Source organism: Schistocerca serialis, chromosome 4 (assembly GCF_023864345.2).
Source record: "Schistocerca serialis cubense isolate TAMUIC-IGC-003099 chromosome 4, iqSchSeri2.2, whole genome shotgun sequence".
In the NCBI taxonomy this organism is placed as follows: Eukaryota; Metazoa; Arthropoda; class Insecta; order Orthoptera; family Acrididae; genus Schistocerca; species Schistocerca serialis.
Genome location: NC_064641.1, coordinates 410,262,195 through 410,279,200, shown reverse-complemented (window position 1 = coordinate 410,279,200; position 17,006 = coordinate 410,262,195).

The window sequence follows — 17,006 nt, the reverse complement described above, 5'->3', positions numbered from 1 at the left end:
AGAGTGTCAGTTATTTCTGACAGGTAGAATGGACACCATAGGACATTAGTTGTGCTGATTTAATGTTGTTACCAGACCTGCTAGGTTATATAAGGGTAGTTAAATATTGAGTGATCACTGTGAAGAACACGTACACATGTGGCACAGCCTTATCAGCACTTGACAGAGTTTGAAAACGGCCTCATTGTGAGACTGAATTGGGCTGGCTGGTCGAATCATTGAGTATTAAGATCTGTGGGGCATTCGGACATGAAAGCGGGCCGATGCTGCACTGTATGCGAACATGAGCGCAGACATATTCGTCATCAATTACCGATTGACCATCTCCGACCACCACAAGGGAGGGCCACCGTACTATGCAAGTACATCGTAACCACTTCAGATCTTCGCCTCCCATCCGATAACAAGTATGGACTCCCTGAAGCACTCTGTGTCATCTCACACCATTAGTCGGAGTTTAGCAGCAGCCGGACTGGTGAAATGCCGTCCCTTGCGTAGATGACGTAACACCACAACACAAACACTGCGTTAGGAGTGATGCTGTGACCATGAAGAGAATAATAATGACGATGATTTTGATTTTTGGGGCGCTCAACTGCGCCCGTACAAATTACCAGTCTTTTCACTATCCAATTTTGCCGTTTCCCGAATGATAATTAAATGATCAGGACAACGCAAATAACACGTCTCCGGGCACAGAAAATCCCGGACCCGGCCGGGAATCGAACCCTAGACCCTGTGATCAAGAGGCAGCAGCGCTAACCACTAGACCACGAGCTGCGAACTGACCAAGAAGAATGGACTGCTCATGAATGATGTCACACGATGTTTAACGATGAATCGCTATTGCGCAGTACCCCGACTAACCACTGTTGGCGTGTATGGCGGCACCCTATAGAGAGGTCGCATGCTTCCAATGTTTTCAAGAGGCACAGTTCTGAAGTGACCGTGTGAGAAGCTATCGGGTATGACTTCAGATTACGGGCGAGAATGATTGAGGAAATTCCGACGACAAAACGGTATGACATGAACATTCTGCGTCCTCATGTTTTACGTTTCATGCGACGGTACTGTGGTGCGATTTTTCAACAGATAACAAGTGTCTCTATGGATTTCCTGCAGATGTTGAGGTACTCTCGTGGCCAACAGGCTCCCTCGATCTGTTTGCGACAAAATGTGTGTGCGATCAGCCCAGACATAAACTCTGTCCCAGTGCCAATATCCAGGATATCAAAGATAAGGTACAGCACTGCTGGGCCAGCTTGCCTCACGAGGATACTACAGCTTTATGAAACCCTTTCCAATCGAATGAGTGCTTGCATTTAGGCCAGAGGAGGTGCAACGTCGTAAATGCGGTCGTCCTGCCACGTTCTTCGTAAATTTTACTCGATATTGTAATCACTGAAGTAACATACACATAGTCTCAAATAGCGATGTTTCATTCTGGTTGCTTCTTTTTTTGTCAGACAGTATATATTTAAACTTTTTCTGTATTGTATTGTACTTAATATTAAAACATGGCACATTAAAAGAGGGCGGGGCGCAAATTGTACTCCGATGTGTGTATGCTGGGGGGCCGAGTGGGGGGAGAGGGGAAGAGTAAAAACCTGCAACCAAATAATTTTTTTATATTGGGTGCTATAGCCACAAATTTATTGAAAAACAATTCAGTCTTCCGCCTCAGCTGCACTGTATTCACAGTCATTTACTTCATACGATGATCTCATTTTGACGATGTATCGCTTTCAAGTACTGACACATATCACTGTAATTTAAGAAGGTTACCCCATATGCGTGTATACAATGTACATGTGTCATTCAAATGCATACTACGTCAGGGGTTATCTAGGGAGTTCTAGGTGGAATGGTCAATATTCAGGCAAATGACAGAAACATTCATTTGAAGCAAAAAACTTCGCATGGATATATGCCCTAGTCCAAATGGTTTCAGAGATAAAACACATTTAATGCACTTTCGTCTTTGACCTAGTGGCGCACACATGTGCGTCCTACCCACACAGCCTCTTGGATGTTACCTGATGCTCTCATCCTCTTTGCTTGGGATGTCTTTCTGGCATCAAAACAACCCGCTGGACGCACCGTTGTTAAGGGCGTGTTGTGATTGAGTTAGTGCGAGGGGGTGAAAGTGTATCAGAGAAAATCGTCGGTTAACTGTGTTTGCACGCACACTGGCTAAAATGTCACACATCTACACTACTGAAGAATATGCAGATATAGTGTAGCCATGGGCACCGGGGGGACGGGGGGGGGGGAGGGGGGGAGGGGGGGGAGGAGGGAAGTAACTACATACAGAAACAGTTGAGGAAACGGACAGTGCTATTTAGAAAAAATAATTATTCCAGTGTAAACTTTGGCGATAATCACCGTGCGAAGACGAATGTGAGGCGCCTGGATGGTTGACAGAACTTTTTAACACCTTGTCAATGAATTCCATGTCCTCCCTCTCCGTTTACGTGACAACACTTAGAATGCACAGGCCGCTGTGGCTCGTGCCTGCCATCGTATATCGGTCCCATGTCATGACACGTGGTAACCTACTAAATGAGCGTTCACTAAATGTTGTCGCTAGAATAGTCAGGCCAATAGCGACTACCTCGCACACAGCTGGGGTACCGTGTTCAAACATATCGGCGTACTCCATGGGTTTATTTAAGGTCACATCACTCGCATCAAATCATATGAAATTTTGCATTTAGTTTAGCTCAAAAACGGTCACTGAGGATGGGTAAAGCATAGAACACGTGGATCGGTCTTGAGGAATTTCAGTTGACGCACATGTGACTGGCGATTTGAAATATTCGAAGAGCGTATCATTAAAACGGTGAATAGTGTCGATTAAAATGATTTGCTCCTACCAAACTGGAGATGGCTGCATAAAACTTCACAGTGTAACATGCTCTTGTTTAAATTCAGACTATGAATTAACGTGTGCGCATCTGAAGCAATCAAAAGGATGTATTGCTGTATAACGTGTCTGTGTTACTGTTAATGTTCTTGTCTGCTTGCCCCTCCACCCGTTCAAACTACTTTGTGTTTACGTAACTGGAATGTTGATTTCTCGCCACAACAAATTTCATTCTCAATAGCGTGACATGGCCATTCTCATGGGTTACTCGTGCTTGAATTGCACATAGAAATCCAGTTTTGATACTGGTTTGATTGTCTCCTAGTGCAGCGGCATAGATCCTCCCAATATCCAAGAGCATATCGTGTCTAAGAGACTAGTAGGTTAGGAAGCACGCGCCATTGGCACAAGTATATTATTGGTGGTTACGTTCTCTTACTTCCATGTGTAGGAAAGTTGTTATAAATACTTTTTCCGCAAGGCAAAAACCTCCCGAACTACGTGGAATGATTTGGACCACATTCCCCACTATTTTTACTATTCCTGTATTGCTTTCAAGAATCATAATGAGCATAAACTACGTTTTACAAAAATTTAGTGAGATAAAAAAGATATGGATCGTGTCAGAATATATGGTTTAAATGGCTAGTTTCCTCGATTACCGGAGCCCTATCTTGCGTTATCCGTTGTGATAGTACGAATCTAATTTGTTAAATGTTTAACTCTTTCGGGCTGGCTCCTTATCTTATGTATCCCAATACTAATCTGCGGAAGTTAGCGAGAGAAGGGAGGGATCATGCCACAGTCTGGCAACAATCTGTAAGAAAGCTAAGCGGTGCAATCCAAGTTTATTTGAATTAATAAAAAGGCAAATTAAAAAATGAGTGGGAAGCTTTCAATATAAGAAGAAGGGAACACTTCCTGCTTTAAATGAAATTCGAATCCAAATGATTGGTATTTTATTAACGATTAATCGGCACAAGTTGGATGTACAGGAGAGGATAATGGATTCAAGCATCACTTTCCCTCAATGATGTAAATAAACCCCACGGATCTGAATTTTACTATGCTGTGGTTCGACGTCTAAACGGAAATTAAAAGAATCCATCTTCGTACCTGGAATATAACGGCAATGTGGCGTCCGTGTACCCTTATAAAATGGTAAACTCCTACCTAATGAGCTAGTGCTGCCCAGCATACTTGCCAATATCTTGTTGTCTTGATCGACATGTAAATGTGGGTCGGAAAGAGATCAGCAACACCCCGGAATCTGCAGATAGCGCTAAGTCGTCGGAATGACGTCCCAGTGTAACCACGGGAATGATCACCACTTCAGCACTCGAACACGTGAAGTCGCCGGCACGGCAGCAAGAACTTAACAGGAAAAAAGGTTATTTACTTCTGTCCAACGGCGTGAAACTGCTATATTAAGCCGGCCGGTGTGGCCGTGCGGTTCTACGCGCTTCAGTCTGGAACAGCGTGACCGCTACGGTCGCAGATTCGAATCCTGCCTCGGGCATGGATGTGTGTGATGTCCTTAGGTTAGTTAGGTTTAAGTAGTTCTAAGTTCTAGGGGACTGATGACCACAGATGTTAAGTCCCATAGTGCTCAGAGCCATCTGAACCATTTTGCTATATTAAATTAACTTCCCACCACGAAATATATCAAGTAGAGGGCCAAATAGGGCATATGCTCCTCTCAAAGTTTGTTGCGGAAATTTCGGTCTGTAGAGGTGATAGTTGAATCAGAGCGTTGTTCATACAACTCAGAATTTCCAATATGTCAAGCGAACGCGATGGGATTTCCACCAGGTCCCGTTTCCCCAGCAGCAGGCCAGGTCTCTTGAAGAATAGTAAATTCTTTCTAGATGTTATCACGTGATGGACCAGCCCTTAAGACTGAAACCCACTCGCTGGACACCAGACAATACCGTATGTCACAACATCGAAAATCACGTGACTTGAGAGTTCAGCAAGCCTCACTTGAATGGTTCTGCCGCCCTCATAATCCAGGGACCTAAATCATCTGAGTGGCGATTGGACTGCCCGGTTACTTCCTGCGTTGTGTGCATCGGCTCTTTCCCAACTGAGGGAGAAACGAACTGCAAGGTTCCCTTGAATCCTCTTGGCTAAAGCGACATACGTTCAGACAGACAACCCCTGCACTTTTATCAGTTGCAATACTCAGAATCAAGTCCTGTAGTCAGAGTTAAATAAAGAGGTGAGGATCATTTGCTCTGCGTATCTCCAGTCATAACATGTGGAAGGCGGTGTTAGTTTGTTATGGAAGGAGGCCAGCCAGACAGCTTGTAATCTTTCATTGCCTCCTTCGTCCAATAAAATTCTGAGTGGGAATTGTCCACTAAGGTGGGGTAGTGGGGCAACTACAACCCATCACAACTGGTCAGGGAACCGGTAGAAATACGTGAAATGTGAGGGAAGGAATGCTATTAATGGTGTTGGATATATGAACCAGAGTTGCGACAGCAGGCGTAACTGGTAATAAAAATGGCGTTTGAATAAGAAATGACCAGCCTGACAGCACTCTCACACTAGCTCGCTCAGAGTCAACATTTACTATAAAGGTATCAGTTATAACTGCGGCGTCATTGTATGGACACCGGTTCTTCAATAGTAGGTGACAGAAGGTCCACTCGCACATGCTCCAATTCATTCACCGACAACCTACACGAAAGTGACTGTTGATGCCGCTATCAAACGGACGTATGAAAGAAAGCCCATAGTTATATGTTGAAAAAATGGTGTAAGTTAAATCTTTGTTTACTGAAAAAGGTGTCAGACAATAATAAATCGTTGAATCAGGAAGATACGTAAACACGAGTTTAAACAATTTATAAACATGTGACAGTTCAAATATTTTTAGAGTGCGATTCTGTTGCTGGATGATCATATGTAAATAAAATCATTCCTGCTAAATTATGACATTATTAATCGGAAATTGGAAAAACAGATGCATAAAAAAATACAAGTAGACACATACAAGAATTTCACAGTGATCCAGTGATTACGAGCGTTTTTTAAGGAAATAAATAGTCAGGAATGTGAGCATGGCAGTTCATATTGATGTGTGAAAATAACCTATTTAGACATGAAAATATCGATTGATCTTCAGTAAATAAGATACAATTTCGGTTGTTGTCTTTACGATCTTTCAATAAAATTCATATTGAGGCAAAAAGATTTAGTGTGTCGGATATTAAGAGTTTCGTATGTCCTAATGTATCTGTAACTGCGATCTATGCTAAAATGAACGAGGAATGCGTCACTGATGTTGACTTAATTCTAATACACAATTAAAAAAAACAAGTTCTCTACGGAATTGGGTGCAATGTCTGCTACAGAAAAGCACAGATGCACTCAACGTATACTCTGATCTAGTTCTTTCTTTCGAGAGCGTCATAAGACACACACAGGGGCGTGTCGCTGTCAGACACACGCTGGAACGCGGTTCACTACTCTTCGACCAACAGATGGGCGTGGCACAGTGTTTGTGTCTCTACACGGGGAGTGGTGAGTCAGTGGAGTGCGTGTCGGTGCCCGCAACAATGGTATGGATCCCATGGCCTCCATCACCTGTCTTGTCAGGTGCTCCCTAGTGGTCGTCCGAGGAAGATACCTTCTGGACCATCTGCTGTCACGTGCAGCGGTAGCAGTTACATGTCTGCTTCCGTCGCTTCTTGACAGCCGGCACGGACTTCAGGACCACTATCAGGCAACTGTTCCCTACGACACTTGGAGTCTCATTCACACAGGACGCTCCCGTGACTTCATTCAACTCGTCTGCACCAAGACAGGGAGCTGATGATAGCTCATGCAAGAGCAAAAACTGGAAGAAGTTATTAGAGTTCACAAAGTGTGCACCCTATCTAAAACATATGGGATGGAAATGAGTTTGCTGATTCGAATGCGACGTGCGGGCAATAGCTTGGGTGTCTACAAAGTTGGAAAGTACAGAGGTGCAAGGCTATGGAGTGGCTTGATTGAGTGCTCCCATATGAAGAAAGAAGGGTACAGTTCCAGCATTATATTGGCGTGCAAAATTTCAGCCCGTTCCGTCCTTGACAACGTGCGAAAGGACAGGGAGGCGTGGATTAGCTGGCTAACTCTCTCTCAGCCAACTGACCAGCACATCTCCCTGCACGAGTCATCGGCCCTCGTGGCTCGACCAGGGGCCGCCACCACATGGATGAGCAGCTAGGGAAAGAGCCCTTCCTTTCTTGTCTGCCAGCCAGGTTAGCGTCGTCACCTGACACACGGTCGCGGCCTGGCTCCTTACGCATTGCGACGGTAAGTCACCCTCGCCCTCATCTGGGCCCCTTTCATGTTAATAATGTGCATGGGATAAGCAAAAGCACGACATTAGCCATACCTATTCTCGTGCTAAACATATGCCATGGCTGTTAGCTTAATATAACATGTGCACATCTCTACATTCATATGTCATTCACAACATGCAAGATTAGAAGTGTTGTTGGTAATCAGACTAACTACCCCACTAGTGTAGTACATGCTTTTTACCCTGCTAATTGAAGAACAGCCGCCCCCTCTCCTGTAGGTCAAAGAGGAGAAATATCCATCAATGATAGGAAACATGTAAATCTTCCCATGATGCTCCTGCTTTGCCATTATTTCAACCCTTTGGTCCATTAACTGTGTAGCCAATTGATACCACATGCCAACGAAATACTTTATTGAAAAACTTTTTTTTACTTTGATAGCTGATATTTGTAGATTTTCTATGAGCTGAATCCAAATCTAGCCTTAGTTTTTTTGTATCACCTATAGTTTTCGAGCAATATGATTTTTATTACATAGTATAAAAAACCTATGCTATATGGTAAACGGGAAATTAATGAAACGCTTTGTTACAAAATAAGCATGGTTTGTATTTACAGTAAGCTACTTAAAACAATGACATGTGTTAACAGAGGTTTCACTTGTCAGCTGGAATTGATTTGTGTTTTTTCTCTTTTTCCTTTGAAGCTTCTTGTGTAGCTTTTTCTACGATTAGTCGCTTGCTGAACTTCTCGGTGAAGTGACCAACGGTAGTCCCCCCTCATGTCGGTGTTCCAGCGGCCTTGGTTTTCCATCACTTTAATATCCGGATGAAAACGCTTTCCTTGCTCCTCACTAACATCTCCGATATTGTCTGCGAAGTAATTAAGGTGACTGTTCAAAAAGTGAACTTTCAGGCTCATTAAACATCCTAAAATTTTAAACCTCTTTAACATTGTAGCTATAATACAAACATATTCTGGGTGTTTTTCATGTCCTAAGTACTTTTTAACGACTTTCTTGAATGATACCCATGCTTCTTTCTCATTTAAGGTCATTGTGGATACAGAGTTAACATCAAACATCAGTCTTCTAATGTCAGATCCGATAAGGACGCCTTCTTTTAGGTTAGCTTCTGGAAGGTGTGGAAACTTTTGGCAGAGATACTTAAAACACGGACCATCTATAGGCAAAGCCTTTACAAACTGTTACATTAAGCCTAATTTTATATGTAGAGGTGATAGCAGTACGTTTTTTGGAGCTACAGCGTTTTTATGTAGAATGTTCTTCTCACCAGGTTTTAAGGACTCCCTCACAGGCCAATTCTTTCTGCACCAGTCTTGATCCCTAGCCGCACTGTCCCATTCACACAAGAAACATTGAAATTTGGTAAAGCCACCTTGCTGATAAGGAGCATGCATGTTACTCTTAGATTGCCACATATCATCCAACTATGAGCAGAATAGCCTATTTTATTTAGCACTATTTCTAGGTTTTCATAGCTTTCTTGCATATGTACAGAATGTCCAACAGATATAGATGCATACACGTTACCATTGTGTAATAAAACAGCCTTTAAACTAGTTTTGGATGAATCAATAAACAGCCTCCAGTCTTCCTTTTAGTGTCCAATACCAAACTCATTCATCAGACGAGGAATGTCTGAGCAGTTGACTAAATCACCTTCTTGTTGAAAAAACTCGGACAATTACTGCTCTCTCTTTCCAACTGCCAATAAGTTCTTTTCTTTTAATCTAGAGCCAAGCAATTCACCTTTTTCTTCCGTTAAGCCCAGATCCCTAACCAAATTGTTAAGCTCGGTCTATGTAAACAGTTTGGGCTCTAGACTTTCTGTATTACAATGGAATTCATCATCTGGTTCGTCTAAAGCAGGCAGTACATCAAAAAATACTTCTGTTGGAATAGAATTTAAATCATCTGGTGGTTCAGGAACTGTCAAATCTACACCATGCACTACTGGTCAGATGGCGGATGGAACGTTAGGGCAGCTTATTACCTTCTTGTTTTTCGAATTCTGACCAGTAATATCAACACTGCGAAAGTAGAAATCATAGGAATGATTTCTTGGCTCCTTCCATATCATAGGAACAACAAATCTAAAGCCTTTTTTCTCCTTTTTGGGCAGTTTTCACAGTTCTTCAATACACACATAACATACCTTGTGTGGCGCCCAAGATTTATCTTGATCACCAAGTTTACATCCAAAGTATGATGGGTAAACCTTTTTCACAAAGTGTGTAATGTTTCTTTGGAGTTTTTTGGTCACAAATTCACCACAAATATAACAAAAACCGTCAGCAGAGATTTTACAACCACGATTTGACATTGTACTGAGCACATGTACAAGAAACGGGAAAGTGGGGTTAGGATGACAGTAAACAAAACAAAATCTGTTAACACAAAAATAGAATCGACCTTTTTTGCCAGCAGATGGTTTTCAGCAGTGCTACCAACGTCATCTACATTCATTACACCTCTTTTTAAATTATTTTAACTATATAAAAGCTGTTAAATTCTTTAAAAATCGCTAAATAAATTTAACTGTAAAATGTGAAGAAATGGTGGGTGATACAGTTTTTTAAAACATGAGAATAAGGTATTTTCAGTAAAAAAGTTTTTCCATCATTTGCTTGTGTAATTCTTATTTTGGATGGAGCCACTGTTAGGTAAATTTTTTTGAATCGTCTCGTCATTATTTTACTGTAATAATCTTTGTAATTTGTAATAAAAATTATTACAAATGGAGCAACGTCGTTAAAATAACACTCAGACATTGTTCATGATTCCTCATACGATTGATATCTTACGTAATCATTCATTCGACGGTTCACCCTTCTTTCCATCTCTTAGGAAACATCTTAAACATTTCGTGGTGGTGTCAGGAATAAAATTCTGTAAAAAAAGCTGTGTACAAATTCTGTACTCCTGTGTCTACTGCAATGGGCAAAAATGAAGATTTGTGTAAAGTAAGCTGCACAAGTAAAATGCTTTTTGTGAGTTGATCTCTCAGAGAGGAAATTACAGTCTAAGTATGAGATGAATACAGGTTTGTTGAAGAATTGGTTCTACATCGTCGAATGGTTGATTTGATTTGCATGTCTGACCTGCCACTACTGGAAGGCAATTAAATTCAGGGCCTAATACTTCGCAATATTTTTAGGTTTCGCGAAGATGACTATGAATTCCATCAAGGCATTATTTCGGTGTGATTGAAGGGTAGACGTTTATTTATTTATGCTATCGTGTTTATGTTTATATTTAAGTGCTGAAGTTGACTAAACATGGGTTCATGTTTGGATGTTTGGCAGAATAGGCAGCAATCTCTAAGAGCGTTACACTATATATTGGACTTATTGCAGTCGTGTAGAGATGATATGCTTTGATTTTCGTTCTCGAGTTTGATACGTTGTGCGAACGCTCTTTAGAGCTCGTATAACAATAATACCCAAGGTTTTTAGAAAATTTTTTGATGTTCTTGTACTTTGCTGTCCGACATGTTTCACGTAAGGGATCGGAGATCATATGTCGCAGCAATGTCCTCTCTCTAAAAATATGTATGATGTCTTTTGTTGTCCCAGCAGCATTTTTCATTTCACTGCCATCGTTTATGTCCTTCATGACAACATTTACGATATGGATTGCACAGTGAAAGAACAGGGCTTTAGGATATTTATCTTTAGTAATGTTTTGGACACTACCTATATGGCCAGTCATTGCCGGCCGGGGTGGCCGAGCGGTTCTAGGCGCTTCAGTCTGGAACCACGTGATTGCTACTGTCACAGGTTCGAATCCTGCCTCGGGCATGATGTCCTTAGGTTAGTTAACCTGAATATGGCTGTTGCGTTCAACTCTTGGAGAGGCACATAATCCAAAAATTCTTCTCAAATTATTGACTTCTTGTTACCTTTTTCAGAACACAGACAGCGAACTCCAATCGCTAATTGATGTGTACCACTAATGTCGGCAGTGTCATATGCCAAAATCGAAGAAAGCAGAAGCCTGTTTCACCTCCTCAATTATTTTGCTTCTTAGGAAATCGCAAAGCCTTTCAATTGGTTCATGTTGAATTTGATGAGATATGCAAAAGAGGGTTTCACCTCCCGATTCTAAATATTTTAAAATCTCGTCCCCAGACTCAGCTCGAAATTGTAGCACATCTGTTAAACAGAGCCGCCACTGACTTTCCCGCTAAGTGGAAGATAATGCTGTCCGCAAAATAAAATTGTTGATACAAGTGACCGAAGTTTCGCACTATTTTCTTCTACGTCATTGTGATATACTGCATGTAAGCATTTATGAACACTTAGCTCCTTTTTGTCCATAGTCCAGATGTTTTAAAAGAAGCCAAGGCGTCACGATACCACTTTATTTTCACATGAGATTGTGCAGCTTGATGAAACTGGAGAAATTACGAACTGTCCTTGTAAACCACCCTGTATTGGAGGAGGTCTAAAGAAATCACATATTCCAAACAGAGATCCTTTAGCTATTACTGAGTACTCCAAATCCTGGATAATTGTAAGCCTTTCATATCAAAAGGCTCGTTTACGATCACGTCTTACGTCGTTTCTAAATTTGTACGTTTTATAAGGCGTCCAAGAATTTCTTAGTAACTTCAAACGTAGATTGTCAGTTACTTGGTAACTAGAGTCCAAACACAACCCAATATCTACTAATGAATTAGCTGCGATACTGCTAGTCAAATCGGGCGCTTCATTTTGTAGAATATATTTACTGGTAGCTTTAAACAAAAGAATAGATTTTTGTTGACTAACGTATGTTCGTTTACACTCTCAAACTGAACTAGAGAGTGTTCACAAGAAATCAGTGAATATTCTCTTTTCGTGGTTCAGAAGTTTGTAAAGTCAATCCTATTTCGGTATTTTAGTGAGTGCAGTCCTCGTAACTCTCTTCATCCTGATCGTACTTTTTAAATTAAAACAAATAAACCGGTAAACCAGACATGACAACACCAAACGATCGATACGTGCGAGATTTACCGCGTGTACAACACCCGTGAAATTGGGAATAACTTCACTAATTCAATTTTAGAGAGTAACGAGACTAATATGTGTAAGGACAACAAATGACTCAGGAACTAATTTGAGTACATATACAAACATATCTGAAGCGGATGCCGTTATGTGAGAAGTATCTTCATCGATGTAGAACTTTTTGCATAGAAAATATCTTACGCCACTCATAATTTAAGAATGCAAAATCCTGTACACAAACAATTGCTCCCGACTCCTAGGCTAAGCAACGTATTGTTTCATTTTGTGCGGGACCCTCCCCCCTCCAACCGAAAAGTTCCTCCCCCCCCCCCCCCCCACACACACACACACTGCGCACCGCGCGAGCCACTAGCAGAGGTGTATTCCAGAAATGCGGATTCAAATATAGGCGTAAGATGCATTCTCAGATTCACATTGGAAAACCGCACTATTTAAATGTAGCATAAATGCCTATTCTTATGTAAGTAGGACAAACTAACTATATCATAATCGTGTAATGTATAGATGGAACCACCCTCCATGAAAAACGTGAGAAAAATCCTGCGGCGCCCTTTGGTGTATATTCATGGCTTCTGCGGTGACAATGCTTCTGCTGCTCTCGAAGAATGCCTTCAGGCGCTTTCCGACTCGTCGAATTCCAGGTCGTAGGGTTCACCAAAGTTTTCAGCACATTACGTAAAACAGGTTTTCTTCCAAGGTCCCATTTTTCTTCTGAACCTGCAGTTCAACAACCTGCGAAGGAATAGCAACACATTATTAAAATGGTGCTGAATAGTCCTACTATCAGCAAATGTCGACTTTCTGCACTTACCAATCTACGATAATGCTTAGAGACGACTGGGTTAAAAATACGTACTTTTCGACTGATACTTTGAAAAACGCATGTTGTAATGTCTACAGACTGTTGTATACGATTGTGTACACTTGTAAACATTAACTATTCGGGATTCGGCATATGAAGCTTGTATCTTCAAATGATCGTTTCTGTCATATCCCTGAATAATGACCATTCCTCATCGGATACCCTGTATACTCAAGTAACAGACGTACATTGTAAGCACACACGCAGAGTAACTATGTTAAATTATGAGGCATTTGAAAACGGCACTTTGTCTAAATCATCTGATCGCGTGAAGTAAATGAGTGTGATCATTATACAGTCGAAGAGGAAAGTGAAATTGTATTTGAAAAAGCTATGACCCACTCACTTTTTATTCTTATTTATCCATCAGGTTTCGTGGGACAATGTGAGTCACTACTACTTGTTCATGGGACGAGTCAGTACATAGTTTACAGGGGTGATGATTAGAAAATTTATAAACGAAATAATTGATAAAACACGAAAAACCAGTAAGAGAGTATACGAATAAATAACACATTACAGAGAAACGTTCTCGACTACCGTGAGGAATTGCCAACAGAATAGAAGGAGTGTGTCACAAGAAAACATTTCAAATTGGTTTTGAGTACTTGGGGTTCATCACTCAACTTTTTCAATTTTGCTGGAAGCCTACTGAAAATGAAATGTGCTTAATAGTGCTCACCATTCTCTACAAATATTTTGGAACTGCATATCGTTTGTTCATTTTGCTTTCACCAAATGAACGTTGCATTTTATTCTGAATGACACAATATTGTCGACAACAAATCCTATGATGGAATATATGTGCAAAGATAAAGGAATCGGAATTCCGAGACAGCTGAACAACAGCCTACACGAATTTCGCAAAATGACAACACACATGGTCTGACCGCACGTCTTTGGGGTAAAGATATACTTGGAAACTGCAGGGAGTTCCCCAAAAGATAACGCAATACGAGATAATAGCGTGAATGCAAGCAAAATAAGGAAACAAGCCTCCGATTTACAGTATGAGAGAGACAATGAATATCATTCTTATAGTAAAGATAGCGGCATTGAGGATCTGAACAAGTTCTTGAAGGTGGTGCTTCCAAGAAGCGTTTCATCTACCCTCAATCCTCGGAATTTAAAACGGTCGACTTCACTGACCTACAAACGATAATATTTCGCTTTTATGAGAGACCGTGTCATAAACAGTGTGCATTGCGTTTTGTTACATTTGACTAATAATCTTTTTTCTGAATGCCACGAACTGATGTTTCTGACTAACCTGTTAGCGACATAATTTACATTACATTCAGCCACTGTCACATGACATTCGTGTCATCTGCAAAGAGTGAAATTTTTGAGTCAGCTGTCATGTTTAGCGACATATCATTGATATAGACAAAGAAAATGGATTCCGAACAGAACTCTTTGCCAACGTCCTAGTATACATGACCGCAGTTACAAACAAACCTGTTGCCTATTGGCAATGGAAGACAGCTTTCTGTTTCCTCCTTTCCAGAAATGAAGTGAACCATAGTGAGCTATTCCCCTAATCCCGCGATGCTTCAACTTATGCGGAAGTACTGCATGGTTCTCATTGTCAAATGCTTTTATTAAATAAAAGAAAATAATTATTGTCCTCGACGTATCGTTTAGCCCTGATGGTGACACACACACAAAATAATGAACTGTATTTTCTATAGATACTTCTTTCCTCAAATCAGTCTGCGAGTCTGATAACAAATTATGAACGGGGTTACGGAGATGTGATTTCTTTTTCCAACAAACACTTCAAAACACTAATGGTAAAGAAATTGGCCGGTATTAATGTACATTATTTTTCTTACCATTTTTATTAAGTGGTTTCACTAAAGAGTATTTCAATTTGTCAGGAAGACACGTTGCACAGGCAATTGGGTATAGAAATGATGTATGGTGCACTGCTCTTCATAATTCTCCTTGAAATTTCATCATACCCATGGAGCATTTATTATTTAATAATGTTATAACTGATTTAATTTCATTTGTGATTGTTTTCTGCAGCTGCATGTGATGCAGTTGTCTCGGAACATCAGCAGTCAAGGGTTCTTCATATTTACGTGTACCAATAAAATTTTGATTTTAAATGCAGACTATTAACAAGAGGAAATTATTAAATATTTTAGACAACTCAGGTGAATCACTAGCAGTTTCATTCTCATACTAGAGATTGTGAAATGTTGACTATCTACAATATGCCCTGATGCCAGTTTTAGTTCTGTTGTGGGAGCAACTTATTCACTTGATGTAGTGCATTCTTCTAACCTGTCCGATGACATTTCTCTTCACTTTTGCAGTATTTTCTGTAGTGAAATTCTGTTACCAGGATATAATGTCCTGCATATTGTAAGACATCCAGTTTCCTCTTAAATGATATTCTAATGCCATTTGTTATTCAAATAGGTTACATTAGTACTGCATGTTTGCTTGCAATTTTTAATGGGAAAGGGCTATGTAAGAAGGTGATAAACGTTTGAAGAACTGTGTTATCTATCCAGCGAAGCAGTTCACTCCCATAATTTGTACTACTGGACGTTATCCATAGAGTGCAAATGTGTCATAATTGAGAACTGGGCACGGAACATCGTATCTCACAATTCTTCGATAAATTAGTCAGTCAGTCGCAGTTGAGACCCTCATCGAAATCTGATGGTCATCAGGAACGTGGCTAGTAACATTTCTGAAGTGGTCCTCTTCGAAACGACAGTGGTGTCCTGTTAAATATTCTCTAATTGCACGTTCTCCATTGACGGCAGAAACGCTTGGAACTGCATGTTTGCTTGCAATTTTTAATGGGAAAGGGCTATGTAAGAAGGTGATAAACGTTTGAAGAACTGTGTTATCTTTAGCATTCAAGTTGTCTCTATCGAGACTGCTTCCCAAGTATTACTGCAATTGTAAACAGCATTAATTGACAAGATATCCAATTTTTGGTAGTATGTCAAATTATTTCCGTTATAATCTGCCATGCGTTTCTATTCAGGGCATCCGACTCTCGTAAAGTGACATTCTCCATTACTTACTTCATGTTACCCTTCCAAGAATAACGTGATCTGTAGCGATTTCATAACCAGGTTATCTCTGATCAAACATATGCGAAATCATGTTTTGAGTTATTCATCATGGTTTCATCCGTTACAATTCTAGTAGTTTCCTTTACATGAGGCTTTTTATCGATTCTTGATTTTCTCTCACTCCTCCACAAATAATCTATTACCTAAATAACCGTGAAAGAAGCTCTGGGTATTTCCAAAAGTAATGGTAGTGTCATTCTTACAATTAACCCATAACTATCCTAATGCTTCAGAATTGGTTATTTTACGTTATTTTCAATTTATTGACTTCTTATACAGCTAAATAGGGCATACAAGCTATTATTTGATCTTTCTCTGTCTTATCGTGTCTCTAACCTAGCGTGTCCATATGAAAAAGATGGGCATTTAGCTGCATGTTTGAAAGTTTTTGGTGACATTGAAATTCAATTATAGATATTCTTTTTTCAGCATATTTTAATACAAGGAAGGCAACATATGAAAAAAATTATTCTAAGAAACCAATTTATGTCAACAAAGACAAATTCACTTACAGTCATTTGATCTACTGACTTTTGTGGTAGAATTCAAAACTATTGAGTTGTCAACAGTCAAACCAGACTGTCAAGATTCAACCAGGCCTCTGTTACGAAACAAAAGGTAAAAAGAAACGAAATCGTTTTCGACCCTTTATCTGCCAAACATGTCGATATGGACAAGTCTGAAATACTAACTTCATAAACAGAAAGTGAATCGATGGATAACAGCTTCTCTAAAATCAAAATCTCAGTAAACATGTTTGGATTTGCAGCAGACATTTTCAATTGGGAAAACGAAGTAGCTCTTCATAGAACATTACTTACTTCATTTCAGTGTGCTCCATTGTT